General features: G+C 42.5%; 2 pseudogenes; both read left to right on the top strand.

Annotated features, from left to right (window-relative positions):
- Positions 1–4,130: 4,130 nt before the first annotated feature.
- LOC148029122 (mitochondrial phosphate carrier protein 3, mitochondrial pseudogene) lies at positions 4,131–5,248 on the top strand (annotated as a pseudogene).
- Positions 5,249–12,854: 7,606 nt separating this feature from the next.
- Positions 12,855–13,854, top strand: LOC148029121 (mitochondrial phosphate carrier protein 3, mitochondrial pseudogene; annotated as a pseudogene).
- The last annotated feature ends 370 nt before the right edge of the window (positions 13,855–14,224 follow it).

The raw sequence follows: 14,224 nt of genomic DNA, 5'->3' as shown, positions 1-14,224 counted from the left end.
ATCTCATCTATAACTGTGTTTGGATCCATTGCTCGTTGCCGGCTCTCCTGCTCGAACCTTGCCATGATACCACAGTCCATTGTGGAGCTCATTTTGTCAATACGCTCCACGCGAAAATGATGTCCGTGCGACCACGCTACACTATATATTTTGTACTATACATTGAAATACTCAAATTAGTTGTCACATATAAAATATAGATACAACAAATCCTAAACACCTCATCACCTTTGGACTACATTCCCTCGAGAATTCCCACTCCTCCATTGAGTGAGACGTTGTGGTCAAAGCTCCATGCAACCATTGCGTTGACATGAACCGTGGCATCTCCTCCATGCCCTTGGGATATCAAATCGGTCGATTACGCGTACTACATCGAAATTCAGATCGCGCTTCCTCTCGATCTTGCCTAGCGATCTGGTACTTGGCGAGCCACGTCTCCATAGAGGCATGGTGCAACATACAAAAGCGATTCACCTTCTCCTCCATTGCAGCATCCATTCTTTTTTCTACCCCATTTCTAACCACCACATCTCCGGTCAGTCTATCATCGTCCTTCAATGACCATAGCATTTTGTTGTTTGGATCCACTGTTGGTAGACATTGTGAAATATGCACTAGCGCCTCAGACACCGACCAACCTTTAGCCATGCTACCTTTTGGCCGAGCTCGTTGTTGCACAAAGCCTTTCAGAGTTTTCATGAAGCACTCTAAGAAGAACATCCATCGTGTATGGACAGGTCCATCCATCTCCACTTCATCTACAAGATGCACAAGAAGGTGGATTTGTATTGTAAGCATGCTAGTAGGCAGGTATTTCTCAAAGAGATAGGCTGTCTCCACTGCTCTCTACCTCGTGGATTCAATAGAGGACATCTTAATCTCCTTTTGTGAGATCCATTGCACCAAAGTCGACAACCTGTAAATGGCCCCACGTATTTCTGGAGTAAGGTATCTTGCAATCGTGATCGGTAGTACAAACTACCACAAATGAGAAAGCATTATGAACAATGGCTACACTCCAAATAGCAAAATGCGTACACCAATTACAATCCATTCCTAGTACAAACCAAATATATCTTATGCCAGTCATGGGATTTTAGCCCTGATAATTGGTCATCTTTAGAAAATACAAACCTGAGAGAACACATCATACCCGTCGGAGTGCGGATAGACTTGACTACTTGCTTCACAATGCACTCTTCTTTAGTAGACAAAACCCAAGGAGCGCAAGGTAGCTACACACGACCATCAGCACTCGACTGCGGCCAAAGCGCCTCCATCTTACCTACCTCCTTCAAATCCATTCGTGCCCCTATAGTGTCTCTCTTTCCCGTGATGTGATCCCATAGCAAGCTGCCCACATTCTTGGAAATATGCATGGGATCCAATAAGTGGTTGACCTGTAAGTGGGTCTAATATGGCAACTCGTAAAAAAGTAAGAACTGTCACATTTCATTTGGATGTGACTCTGCGTGGACCATTTTCAGCTTGTACCAACTTGCGGCATTCATATGTGTTGGAGGTTTTCCAAGAAAACCTTCCCTGAGTTCATGACCCTCTGGCAAGAAAGCAGCGTGCCCTTGATATACCATCTTCTTCATGGTTCATGGCCTTCAGGAGTCTAATTGTGGCCCGCACAATGGACAAGCATGATAAACTGAGGTAACCAGACATGTTCCAACACCATGACCTAGTGAATACAAGCTTGAACAAGATAAAATATAGATATTACCAACGAGAACGGAAGCCTATTTACTTGAGAACTCTCCGAATCCCAGAAAGTCATACATCATCCACATGAGAATGGCTCCAATATTGGCGGACCTTTGACCATCACGCTTGCTCATATCTTACATGGTGACCCCCTCCTCCCACAAAATCTTAAGCTCATTGACTAATGGACGAAGATACACATCCATATTTTTGACTTTGTAGCGGCCGGGGACGAGTAAGCTAAGGATAAGACGTCCTTTCTTTGTAGAAAGCCACGGAGGGATATTGTAATTGACAAGGACTATAGGCTACACACTGTAAGAAGTTGAGCACAGACCAAATGGGTTCATGCCATCCATTGCAAGACCAAGTAGAAGACTCCTTGGCTCTCAAGCAAAGCCTGGGAAGGTAGATTCAATGTCGCTCCATGCACGTGAATCCGCTGATATTCGTTGAACTCCATTTGTGGACCTATTCTGTGCATGCCACGTTGTCAAGCTCGCCATGCCGGATGTACGAAACATGTGGTTTATGTGGAGGATAAGCGGAAAGTGTTTGATAACTTTTTGAGGAATGGTTTGTCCTTGCAAATGTCGATACCTGTGAGCACCACACTTTGGACATCTCTCCATAGTCTCGTATTCTCCTCGAAACAGTATGCAATCGTTGATACATGCATGGATGTTGTTGTAGTCCATGCCAAGCTTTCATAAAACATGTCATGCATTATCACCAGACTTAGGTATGGTATTTGTAGGTGATAATATATGATATTTTAATAACGTGAAAAAAATCATAAAACACCTTGAAAAAGCACAAGTGTTTTTAATAGTAGTGCTGAAAAGAAATCAACGAAGCGTATGTACAAGGTACCTAAACAACTCAGTCACACTCGCATCGCTCCACCCGTATTTTTCTTGCACACTTAAGAGTGCAAGCAGTGTCTTCAGGCGAGATACTCGGCACCCAGCATATAATGGTATGGATGCTTCCTCTCTAAGTGGATTATAAGTCTCGACATCCATGGGAATCAATACATCGATCATTGCCTCCATCTCAGGCTCCAAGATTGTAAGTAGCTCTGGAAGGCTGCCTGTCTCCTCTTGCATTGACAGTATAGATTGGGTAGTGCCTTGCAAGTGGTGGATTGACTCATGCACTCCATCCATCGCACGCCTACGAACTCTTCTAATTGGCCTCAAAGGGTGCACTCCTCCTTGGGACGAGACATCACCTCCCTGGATAGAAAATTTGCCAGCCAAACCCAATCTTATTGTATATAGTATTCAATTAGCTTGCAAGTACAATGCATGATTGATATTAACTTTTCTTACCGTTTGTTGAAAATCTGCAATCGCCTAGTCAAGAAGAAGAAGCGGAGAATATGGATGATGAAGCTGATGGAGATACAGGTCTACTAGAAACTGAAGAAGGACTCGACCTGTTTGTGTATTTGAATGATCCTGGATAGTTGGCTCATCCGGAGGATGCGCAGGTTTAGAGGGGGTGGATGTCGTGCTGCTGCACATCCGAGTCGTATACACCTCCATTTCTTTTGTTGTGCATTTGTGTTATTTTCTGCGTGTGATTCATTGTGTGCGAGATGCATTATGATAATCCGCATCTAATGTATATATTCCGTTAGTGTGTGTGTATGATGTTGTTTGGATGCATGATGTGTGTGTGTTAGAAAAATATGAAAAACTGATGCCAAAGGACATTATCAAGCTGATAATTTCAATGATGATCTCTAAGAAAAGTGCAGGGAATTATGAAATCAAAGGAAGGATTGTGGAAGCGATCATCTAAGTTCAAAAGTTCCCATGACATAGAGTTGAAGGAAGTCTCTCAAAAGCTGCTTAAGCAAGAAAAGCACTAGTGAAGCACCGAGGGAGTATTTTGCCATTCCAAATTTCAAGGCCGAAGTCGAAGTTTATGCGCAGATTATTCATTGTAAAGCTGACTGACAAAGGGGCAATGCATGACTTCAAAGATAAATCTCAAAGTCAAAATCAATGTTGGTGCTTAGATCTTGTAAGGGTGTACAGAAACTATCTTGTCAAAGAGGAGGTTTTTTTTATCCCTGCTCAACTAAAAGAGGAGAAGGGGAGACTAATTTAGTTTCAAAAACCGTTTTTGGAGGGAAAAAGCATCTTTTGGTAAAAAAAGGAAAGGTTTTTTCAGGCGCTTTGGGGGGGAAGAAGACAGGGTGGAGCTCCCAGCCGTGTGGGGGGGGCCAACCTAGGCTACCGCCAAGCGTTGATCTACAAGACTGAATTATTCTCCAATAAAAGTTCAGTGCAACATTGAGAAGAGTCTTCAATAGATGAAGCTGATGCTTAATGATGAATGACAGTAATACGTTATGACTATTGGCGCATCTCCTTCACCGGCATGGAGGAGAAGCTGATCGGATGCGGAGGAAAGCTGCAGCGATATCGAAGAAGATGAGGCTCGTGTGGGAATTCGCAGTCTGCAACCTGTGGATGAGGTGATGAGCTTGAGGAAGCACTCGTCACTTGCAAACTCACGATGGCCACGCAGCCGTGTGCATTGAAGAGGCCTTTTGTTTTTCGATGAACCTTCCGTAAAAGGAGCCAATCAACCAATCAGTCGACAGTCTGTTGTAGGCAATCAAGAAGTTGCTGTCTCAAAAGCTCTGACTGGTAATGCCATCTTCTTGGTGAAAAATTGGCGAATTCTTTCGTGCAAGTTTGGTTTCTACGAGTACTTTAAGAAGTACTATACTGATTTGGCTGGGCCAAAAAACACTGAGAAGTACAAGACCCTTATTTACCTGACGGGATCAGCTTCTGCAGAATTCATTGCAGACATTGCTTTATGTCCTTTTGAAGCTGTGAAAGTTTGTGTTCAAACCCAGCCAGGTTTTGCCAGAGGCTTGGCTGATGGATTTCCCAAGTTTGTTGCATCCGAGGGCTACCCAGGCCTTTATAAGGGTCTTGTTCCACTATGGGGTCGCCAGATTCCATACACTATGATGAAGTTTGCATGCTTTGAGAAAACGGTTGAGCTGCTGTATAAGAATGTTGCGCCTATTCCCAAAGAAGAGTGCTCAAAACCTACACAGCTTGCAGTTAGCTTTGCTGGTGCCTACATTACAAGAGTTTTCTGTGCCATTGTCTCACATCCAGCTGACAATCTTGTGTCTTTCCTAAACAACTCTAAGGGTGCACAGCCTGTTGTAACTGCTTTTCATGTACGAAAGAGGTGGTCAATGCAATATATGTTGAATTGAAGAACAGGGTATGTGGCTGAACTGGAATGTCTGAATCCTCCACATATACATGCTATAAGACATTCATGCATCGTTTCTGGAAGAACAGGTCGTGCCGGCAAACAGAGAACGGCTATTCTTATGCTTATACAATTTCAGATGTGGACACTTGATACTCTAGAACATTGCAGATTCCAGTACATAGATTCTTTCAGCTCTCTTGATCTCCTGAAATCTTCTGCTGATCAGGCAATTGTCAAGATACAAAATGTATATGCTGATGTGATCCATATTTGATAGAAACCTCTGAGAACATCGGAAATCAGATGTGTTGTACAACAAATGATTCTCTGCACTAAGGGACATGTTTGACTGGATTACTGGATAATGTCCATTCTTCTGTTCAATGTAACTGTCATCAGAAATTTTCTGATCATGAATTTCTTGTAACACTCTTGACAAGAAATATAGTGAAATTTGGCATCAAATATTTGAATTCTTCTTGTTAGCCTCTTCCCTTGCTGTATCTTGAACCCTGTGTTCTGCAGCCTTTGCGTGAACTTTACGACATTTCTGGTGAACCCGACGTGAAAGTGCTGTGTCACTTTTCAGCAAGATGGGAGACTCGCAAGAAGAGATGATAGATGACAATTTCATGAAGATCCTGTTTCAGTCATTTACCACTTATATGCAGCAATAAGCTCACGCGAAACGTGATAGTGATGCCATGGATGCCTTGAAAGCTGTCCAACAGGAGATGAAGCAGTTTAATGGCTAGCAAGTGTCAACTTACTTGCATTTGTATGAAGAAAAGATGAAGTTTTTTGGGGTTTCTCAAGATGTTTGGAGCCGCTACTTTTTGCGGATCGTGGTGCGCGCTCTTGAAGTCCGAATTTCAGAAATTCAAGAAACACATGCAGGTTGGGCAGAGTTTAAGAAGGCATTAAAAGATGAATATTTCCTGGAGGATACAGGTCTTATGAATCGCAGGAATTTCTTAGCATGGGTTTCTATGCCTAATAAGGGACTTTCAGTTACCGCTCTTCTGCGAGAGTTTGAGAGCCGCTATGATCAGTTGGATGGAACTGAGCAGCAAGCTTTGGAGATGCAGAAAGTGGAGTTATTTTTACAAGCTACTGATGCTGATTTACAGGAAAAGTTGGATGATCTTTTGGAAGATCAAGCTACTGATTCAGGTTTAAAGACCGAGTGGAGACATGTCATTGATGCTGTGAATGCTCTTGTTAAGAAGCAGCGTAGGAGAGTACGATTGCATCGTAATACAGGATCAGTTTCTGAAAAATCCTTGGAGACTTCTTCTTCTACCCCTGCTGCAACTTCTTTACCTAAGCCTACTCCTCCTGTTGTGAATCCACCAGTTCCTGTTGCTCCAGTGCCCTTATCTGTAGATGATGTTATTAAAGGCTTGGCAGATTTGACGATTGAAGCAGTCAAAGCTGAAGTTGGTAAGTTAAAGGAGCAACTTATGTCAGTACCTGCTGTAGCACCTGCTCTAGCGACTACTTTTCCAGCTGGTCAAAGAAAAGGGAGACGATGTATTTGGTGCGATAGTACAGAGCACCAACACTGCAGAGATTGTGATGCTTTTCAGGAAGCACGTAAGAAGAATGTAGTGTTCTGGGGACAAGATGGGAAGATATGGCTGACAGAGACTGGCGCTCCTCTTGACACGAACTTCGGTAAGGGAGGCATGAAGAAGCTTGTTGATGATATGGCTGTGCGATCAGCTTATGTGAGTGTTAGAGGAGATGCTTCAGCTTATGGAGTCCAGCTTGAGCAAAAATTAGATGGAGACTCTGCTTTATGGTCCTCTGTCTTGGAGATAGCGAGAAGAGAGAAAGTTCAGGCATCTACTATGACTTGTGTGGGCTCCAGTATCCGAGGAGAAACAGGATGGGATTCTCCTGTTGACAGGTATTCTATTTTTGCTTATAGGCTAAAACACAGGGTTTAGATGCCATGGTTGAGGAAAAGAGAAGAAGAGATGAGGAGGGTCCCAGCACCTCCAAAAAGACTAGAGGGGGTGACTTTGTTTCACCACCTGTTACAGCTCCACCTATGTCAAGTTCTCCAGCTCAATCAGGTCCTGAACAACCTATGGGAGACAAGCTGATGAAAGAGAAGAGGCAACCAAGAAAGGAGCCAGGATTTAAGCTCTTGTCAGACCTTGATATGCAGACGGATATGAGTAAGATTTTTCATGAAAGAATTTTGAATAGTGAAGTCACTTTTACTGTTGGAGAAGCTCTTGGGATTGCTAGAAGAGAAATACAGGATCAGATGCAGGATCTTTTACGGAGGAAACGACATTGTGGCATGGAGCTCTTGGGGAAGAGCATGATGATGCAGTGATGGTTGAGAATGCTTCTGTTAATCCGCAATTGGAGAAAATAGTTCAGCCTATGCAGTATGAAGATGATGATATCCCTATTCTCATTCCTCGCAGCCATTTTTCACGAAGCCATTGGGCTAGAGAAACCAATGAGACAGTGGTAAGGATTGGAGAGAAACAAATTCCTTTGATCGCTTTAGTCGATCATGGTTCTGAGATTAATCTTATTGCTCGAGGTGTTTATGAGAGTGGCAAGTGGCCTATGGATACAGAGCATGGCTGGCGCATGAGAGCCGCCAATAATACTTCTGGTGATATGTATGCTACTTGTCCAAGTATCAGAATTTCTATTGGTAATGTTGAAGAGGATTATCATTGCTTTGTTCAGGATTCTTGCTCTTATCCGATTATTCTTGGACAGCCTTTCATTACAGAAGCAAGAATGGAAACGAAAGTGATGGATGATGGGTCAGCTTATGCATGGATACGCAATAAAGATGGTATGCGAGCTGTTCAGTTTATGACTGTTGGGGTAAATCATCCGAGAAACAGGGACTCCTTGCGTGAGGCACCACTACCTGCAAAGGAGTTGGATTTTCATTAAGTACCGCTGTCTTGTGAGACGCCAGTGGTACGAAGTGGAGAAAAGAGGAGATCTCGCCTCCTGGCAGCCAGTCTTTCTCCAATAATTTTATTGGTTTTTCTTCAGATAGTTCAGTGAGTTATCAGAAAATTTTAGATTTGCCTAGAGCTGCCAGGCAGTACATTGGTCGTAAGGAGAAAGAGTTGAAGAATGCAGGTATTTTGCAAGCAGAAGAGCATGTAGATGGATTGTATAAAGGGATGTCTTATGCAGATACATTGTTTGAGATGGGAGAAATGCTGAAAAATTGATGTATGTAAGGGTTCAAAGATCATACCTGTGCAAACCTTGGATATGTTTCAGGAATTTTCTGCTTTTATGCTGAAAACAAAGTTAGAGACTGAGAAAACTCAGCAAACTGAATTTATGGCTTATCTTGATCAGCTCTAACAGAGTTGCAGAGGGCTGAAACCTTTCACCCAATAGAGTTAAATGATGGAAAAATTCAGCATATGGAGTATGAGGCTGCACCCATGCAGTCCATAGAGCCGACGGCTGAATCCATTCAGCCAACAGAGTTGAATGCTGAAAAATTTCAGCATACAGAGTTAGGCTGCACCCATGCAGTCCATAGAGCAAAGGGCTGAAAATTTTCAGCCAACAGAGTTGAGAGTTGCTGAAAATTTGCATAAATTGCAGCAAAGAAAAGAGTGCTTGAATGATGCCAAGGTTGACACAAAATATAAAACAGTTGATAAGAAGGTTAAGCCGGTTGCTGGGCCGCTTCCTCCTGATAGTGATGAGCAGATAGAAAAAGCAATGAAGCAGCCTATGTTGAGAGATCCTGCAAATATTGGACATAAATTTACAACTGAAACTCTTGCAGAATTGAAGATTGGAAATGATGATTTCTTGCTTCTAGTGGAAAAAGAATGTTTTAGAGAGATGCTTGGACGTCATGGTAAGGCATTTGCTTTCTTTCCACATGAAATTGGCTGCATTAATCCCGAATTGGTTGCACCTATGGTCATCTTCACTGTTCCTCATGTACCATGGAATATGCGTCCTATACCTGTGCCTAAAGCACACTTGCCAAAGCTGATAGAGTTTCTGAATGAGAAGATTAAGATGGGGATTTTGAAACCCTCTTCTGCACCCTATTCTAACAGGTGGTTTACTATACCAAAGAAGAATGGTACTTTGAGATTTATTCAGGATATGCAGCCCGTGAACAAAGTGACAATCAGGAATGTGGGAACAGGTCCAGTTGTGGATGAATTTGCTGGGGCTTTTGCAGGACGAGCCATCTATTCTCTAGGTGACTTGTATTTAGGTTATGATCAGTTTCAGCTTGCCTTGGAAAGCAGGGATAGTACTACTATGCAGACACCTATTGGTCTTGTGAGGATGTGTACCCTGCCTCAAGGTGCCACAAACTTAGTTGCTCATATGATGAATGCTATGCATAGAGTTCTAGGAGACTATATTCCGCAGTATACCATGCCTTTCCTAGATGATGTGCCTATTAAGGGTTGTGCAGAAGAAGAAAAGAATGAAAGTCTTGATTTGCGTGGATGTAGACAGTTTGTGGTTGACCACTTGGTTGCTTGTGAGCAAATATTGACACGATTAGAGGAGGTAAACTTGACTCTTTCAGGGCTGAAATCTGTATTTGGTGTTAATGAAGTCATCATAGTTGGGCATATGGTTGGATATTATGGCAGGAAGCCTTCACCTGTGCAAAGGTGGATGCCATAAGCAGGATTGCAGAGTATTGCTCGACTACTTCAGAGGTGCGGAGATTTGTGGGAGCTTGTGTATTTTACATGATTTGGATTCCTCATTTTGCTCATATAGCAGATGTTCTCTATCAGCTGCTTCGAAAGGGGCAGAAATTTCATTGGGATGAGAAGCATTCGAAAGCCATGCGTAAACTCAAGAAGCTGTTACAGTCAGCTCCTACTCTTCGCAAGGTAGATTATCAGTGTGGACGGCCGATCATGTTGATAGTTGATACTAGCCCTATTGGCATAGGTTGGGCAGTGGGACAGGATGATGCTGATGGAAATAGATATGCAATCCGCTTTGGAGCTAAAGTTCTTAATGAGTGACAGAGGAGATATCCGCAGATCAAAAGAGAGTTGTGGGGAGTAGTTACTGCACTGAAGTGTGATAAAGGGTATTTCATTGGAGCTTCAATTGTTGTGGAAACAGATTGTTTGCCTTTGCTTGGCATGATTACTAGTTGCTCGACTCTAGATATAGCGATGCTTCTCTGGATTGCCTATATCAAATCATTGAATCTAGAATTTCGACACATAGCAGGGAAAGATAATCTAGTTGACATGCTATCTAGAGCGAGATATGAGGATGAGGAGCCAATGCTTGCAGAAGATGATGAGACAGAGTTTGCAGCTTCTGTCCTTGTTCATGATTGTCATGTATCTACTGTTGAAGCCTTTATTGAAGAACTTTATGTTGACGAGTGGCTGCAAATTGGACAGTATCTAAGTTCATTGACTCGAAGAGCTAATTGGACAGATCATGAATTCAAGAAAATCAGAAGGAAGGCTTATAGGTATTTCTTAAAAGATAGTTTTCTTTTGGAAGCATCCAAAGAAGAGAGGAGGCTTGCCCTTGAGAGTAGTTTGTGATATAGCGATGCAGATACAGATTATGCGAGAGTTTCATGAGAGCTCATGGGCTGGACATAGAGGTGTGTGGGCTACCTATGAGAAAATCAAAGAAAGATACTGGTGGAAAGGGATGTATAAAGATGTTTCTCACTTTGTGGAGACTTGCAGGGACTGCCAGCTTTACTCTTTAGTGCGACATCGTGATGAGTTGCATCCGACTTATCCACTATGTATGCATTATAAGTGGGTGGTAGACTTGGTTACTTTGCCAGTGGGACTTTGGCAGATTAGATATCTTGTCTTGGCTAGGGAGGATCTTACAAACTATGTTGAAGGCAGATCTTTGTGGACAAAGACCACCACTACAGTATGTAAATTCTTGTTGGAAGAAATATTTTGCAGGTATGGATGTATAGGCAAGATTACAGTTGATCGTGGAGAGCTAGATGCAGATGAAGTTAGAGAATTTTTCTCACGGCTTGGGATTAAACTGGCTCTTACTACTGCCTATAATCCAGAGGGAAATGGCAAAAGTGAAAGAGGACATCTGCCGATAGTTAAAGCATTGGCAAAAGCTTGTAGAGGTCAGATTGGGGATTGGCCGAGATTTCTACCTTTTGCATTGTGGGTTGATCGCTCTACACATAGTGTGACTACTGGATACATGCCTGCAGAGTTGATGTATGGCCAAAAACCTGTCATGCCTACAGAAATTTGTGCTCTCACTTGGAGTGTTCTTCCGTGGCATGAGAATTTATCAAGGGAAGAGCTTCTAGCTCTTCGGACTCGTCAACTAGAGAGAAGAACAAAAGATGTACAGCTAGCAGCTAATCGTTTGAAGGCAGCCCGACTCAGAAACAAGGACATGTTTGATTTAAGGCATCGCTTGAGGCCTAGAGCCATAAAAGAAGGAGATTGGGTTCTAGTCTACGATAATAGTCTAGAGAATCAGCATAGTAGCATGAGAAAAATGGTTCAAAGATGGTTTGGGCCATATGAGGTGAAACAGGTTTTTGATAATGGTACTTATGAGTTGGCTGAATTAGATGGAACAGTATTGAGGGTGCCCATTGCTGGAAAACGAGTCAAGATTTTCAAGAGAAGAGAAGATGAAGAATATGCACTTGAAGCATTGACAGAAGAAAAACAGGTAGAAGAAAGTCAAGCAGAAGAAGCGGAGAATATGGATGATGAAGCTGATGGAGATACAGGTCTACTAGAAACTGAAGAAGGACTCGACCTATTTGTGGATTTGAATGATCCTGGATAGTTGGCTCATCCGGAGGATGCGCAGGTTTAGAGGGGGTGGATGTCGTGCTGCTGCACATCCGAGTCGTATACACCTCCATTTCTTTTGTTGTGCATTTGTGTTATTTTCTGCGTGTGATTCATTGTGTGCGAGATGCATTATGATAATCCGCATCTAATGTATATATTCCGTTAGTGTGTGTGTATGATTTTGTTTGGATGCATGATGTGTGTGTGTTAGAAAAATATGAAAAACTGATGCCAAAGGACATTATCAAGCTGATAATTTCAATGATGATCTCTAAGAAAAGTGCAGGGAATTATGAAATCAAAGGAAGGATTGTGGAAGCGATCATCTAAGTTCAAAAGTTCCCATGACATAGAGTTGAAGGAAGTCTCTCAAAAGCTGCTTAAGCAAGCAAAGCACTAGTGAAGCACCGAGGGAGTATTTTGCCATTCCAAATTTCAAGGCCGAAGTCGAAGTTTATGCGCAGATTATTCATTGTAAAGCTGACTGACAAAGGGGCAATGCATGACTTCAAAGATAAATCTCAAAGTCAAAATCAATGTTGGTGCTTAGATCTTGTAAGGGTGTACAGAAACTATCTTGTCAAAGAGGAGGTTTTTTTTATCCCTGCTCAACTAAAAGAGGAGAAGGGGAGACTAATTTAGTTTCAAAAACCGTTTTTGGAGGGAAAAAGCATCTTTTGGTAAAAAAAGGAAAGGTTTTTTCAGGCGCTTTGGGGGGGAAGAAGACAGGGTGGAGCTCCCAGTCGTGTGGGGGGGGCCAACCTAGGCTACCGCCAAGCGTTGATCTACAAGACTGAATTATTCTCCAATAAAAGTTCAGTGCAACATTGAGAAGAGTCTTCAATAGATGAAGCTGATGCTTAATGATGAATGACAGTAATACGTTATGACTATTGGCGCATCTCCTTCACCGGCATGGAGGAGAAGCTGATCGGATGCGGAGGAAAGCTGCAGCGATATCGAAGAAGATGAGGCTCGTGTGGGAATGCGCAGTCTGCAACCTGTGGATGAGGTGATGAGCTTGAGGAAGCACTCGTCACTTGCAAACTCACGATGGCCACGCAGCCGTGTGCATTGAAGAGGCCTTTTGTTTTTCGATGAACCTTCCGTAAAAGGAGCCAATCAACCAATCAGTCGACAGTCTATTGTAGGCAATCAAGAAGTTGCTGCCTCAAAAGCTCTGACTGGTAATGCCATCTTCTTGGTGAAAAATTGGCGAATTCTTTCGTGCAAGTTTGGTTTCTAGGAGTACTTTAAGAAGTACTATACTGATTTGGCTGGGCCAAAAAACACTGAGAAGTACAAGACCCTTATTTACCTGACGGGATCAGCTTCTGCAGAATTCATTGCAGACATTGCTTTATGTCCTTTTGAAGCTGTGAAAGTTTGTGTTCAAACCCAGCCAGGTTTTTCCAGAGGCTTGGCTGATGGATTTCCCAAGTTTGTTGCATCCGAGGGCTACCCAGGCCTTTATAAGGGTCTTGTTCCACTATGGGGTCGCCAGATTCCATACACTATGATGAAGTTTGCATACTTTGAGAAAACGGTTGAGCTGCTGTATAAGAATGTTGCACCTATTCCCAAAGAAGAGTGCTCAAAACCTACACAGCTTGCAGTTAGCTTTGCTGGTGCCTACATTACAAGAGTTTTCTGTGCCATTGTCTCACATCCAGCTGACAATCTTGTGTCTTTCCTAAACAACTCTAAGGGTGCACAGCCTGTTGTAACTGCTTTTCATGTACGAAAGAGGTGGTCAATGCAATATATGTTGAATTGAAGAACAGGGTATGTGGCTGAACTGGAATGTCTGAATCCTCCACATATACATGCTATAAGACATTCATGCATCGTTTCTGGAAGAACAGGTCGTGCCGGCAAACAGAGAACGGCTATTCTTATGCTTATACAATTTCAGATGTGGACACTTGATACTCTAGAACATTGCAGATTCCAGTACATAGATTCTTTCAGCTCTCTTGATCTCCTGAAATCTTCTGCTGATCAGGCAATTGTCAAGATACAAAATGTATATGCTGATGTGATCCATATTTGATAGAAACCTCTGAGAACATCGGAAATCAGATGTGTTGTACAACAAATGATTCTCTGCACTAAGGGACATGTTTGACTGGATTACTGGATAATGTCCATTCTTCTGTTCAATGTAACTGTCATCAGAAATTTTCTGATCATGAATTTCTTGTAACACTCTTGACAAGAAATATAGTGAAATTTGGCATCAAATATTTGAATTCTTCTGGTTAGCCTCTTCCCTTGCTGTATCTTGAACCCTGTGTTCTGCAGCCTTTGCGTGAACTTTACGACAACGGGTATACAAGGCTTGTATATTTTGTTTGGCTTTTATGGTCTTTGTCTTTTGCGTTTGCGGTATTCGTTTTCTTCGAAGAAACTGCGTATGACCT

The sequence above is a fragment of the Lygodium microphyllum genome, chromosome 11 (genome assembly GCF_053477565.2).
Source record: "Lygodium microphyllum isolate KBCC chromosome 11, Lygodium_microphyllum_v1.1.10, whole genome shotgun sequence".
Classification (NCBI taxonomy): Eukaryota; Viridiplantae; Streptophyta; class Polypodiopsida; order Schizaeales; family Lygodiaceae; genus Lygodium; species Lygodium microphyllum.
The sequence above is the reverse complement of the archived record's forward strand: the minus strand, read 5'-3'. Positions and strand labels throughout refer to the sequence as shown.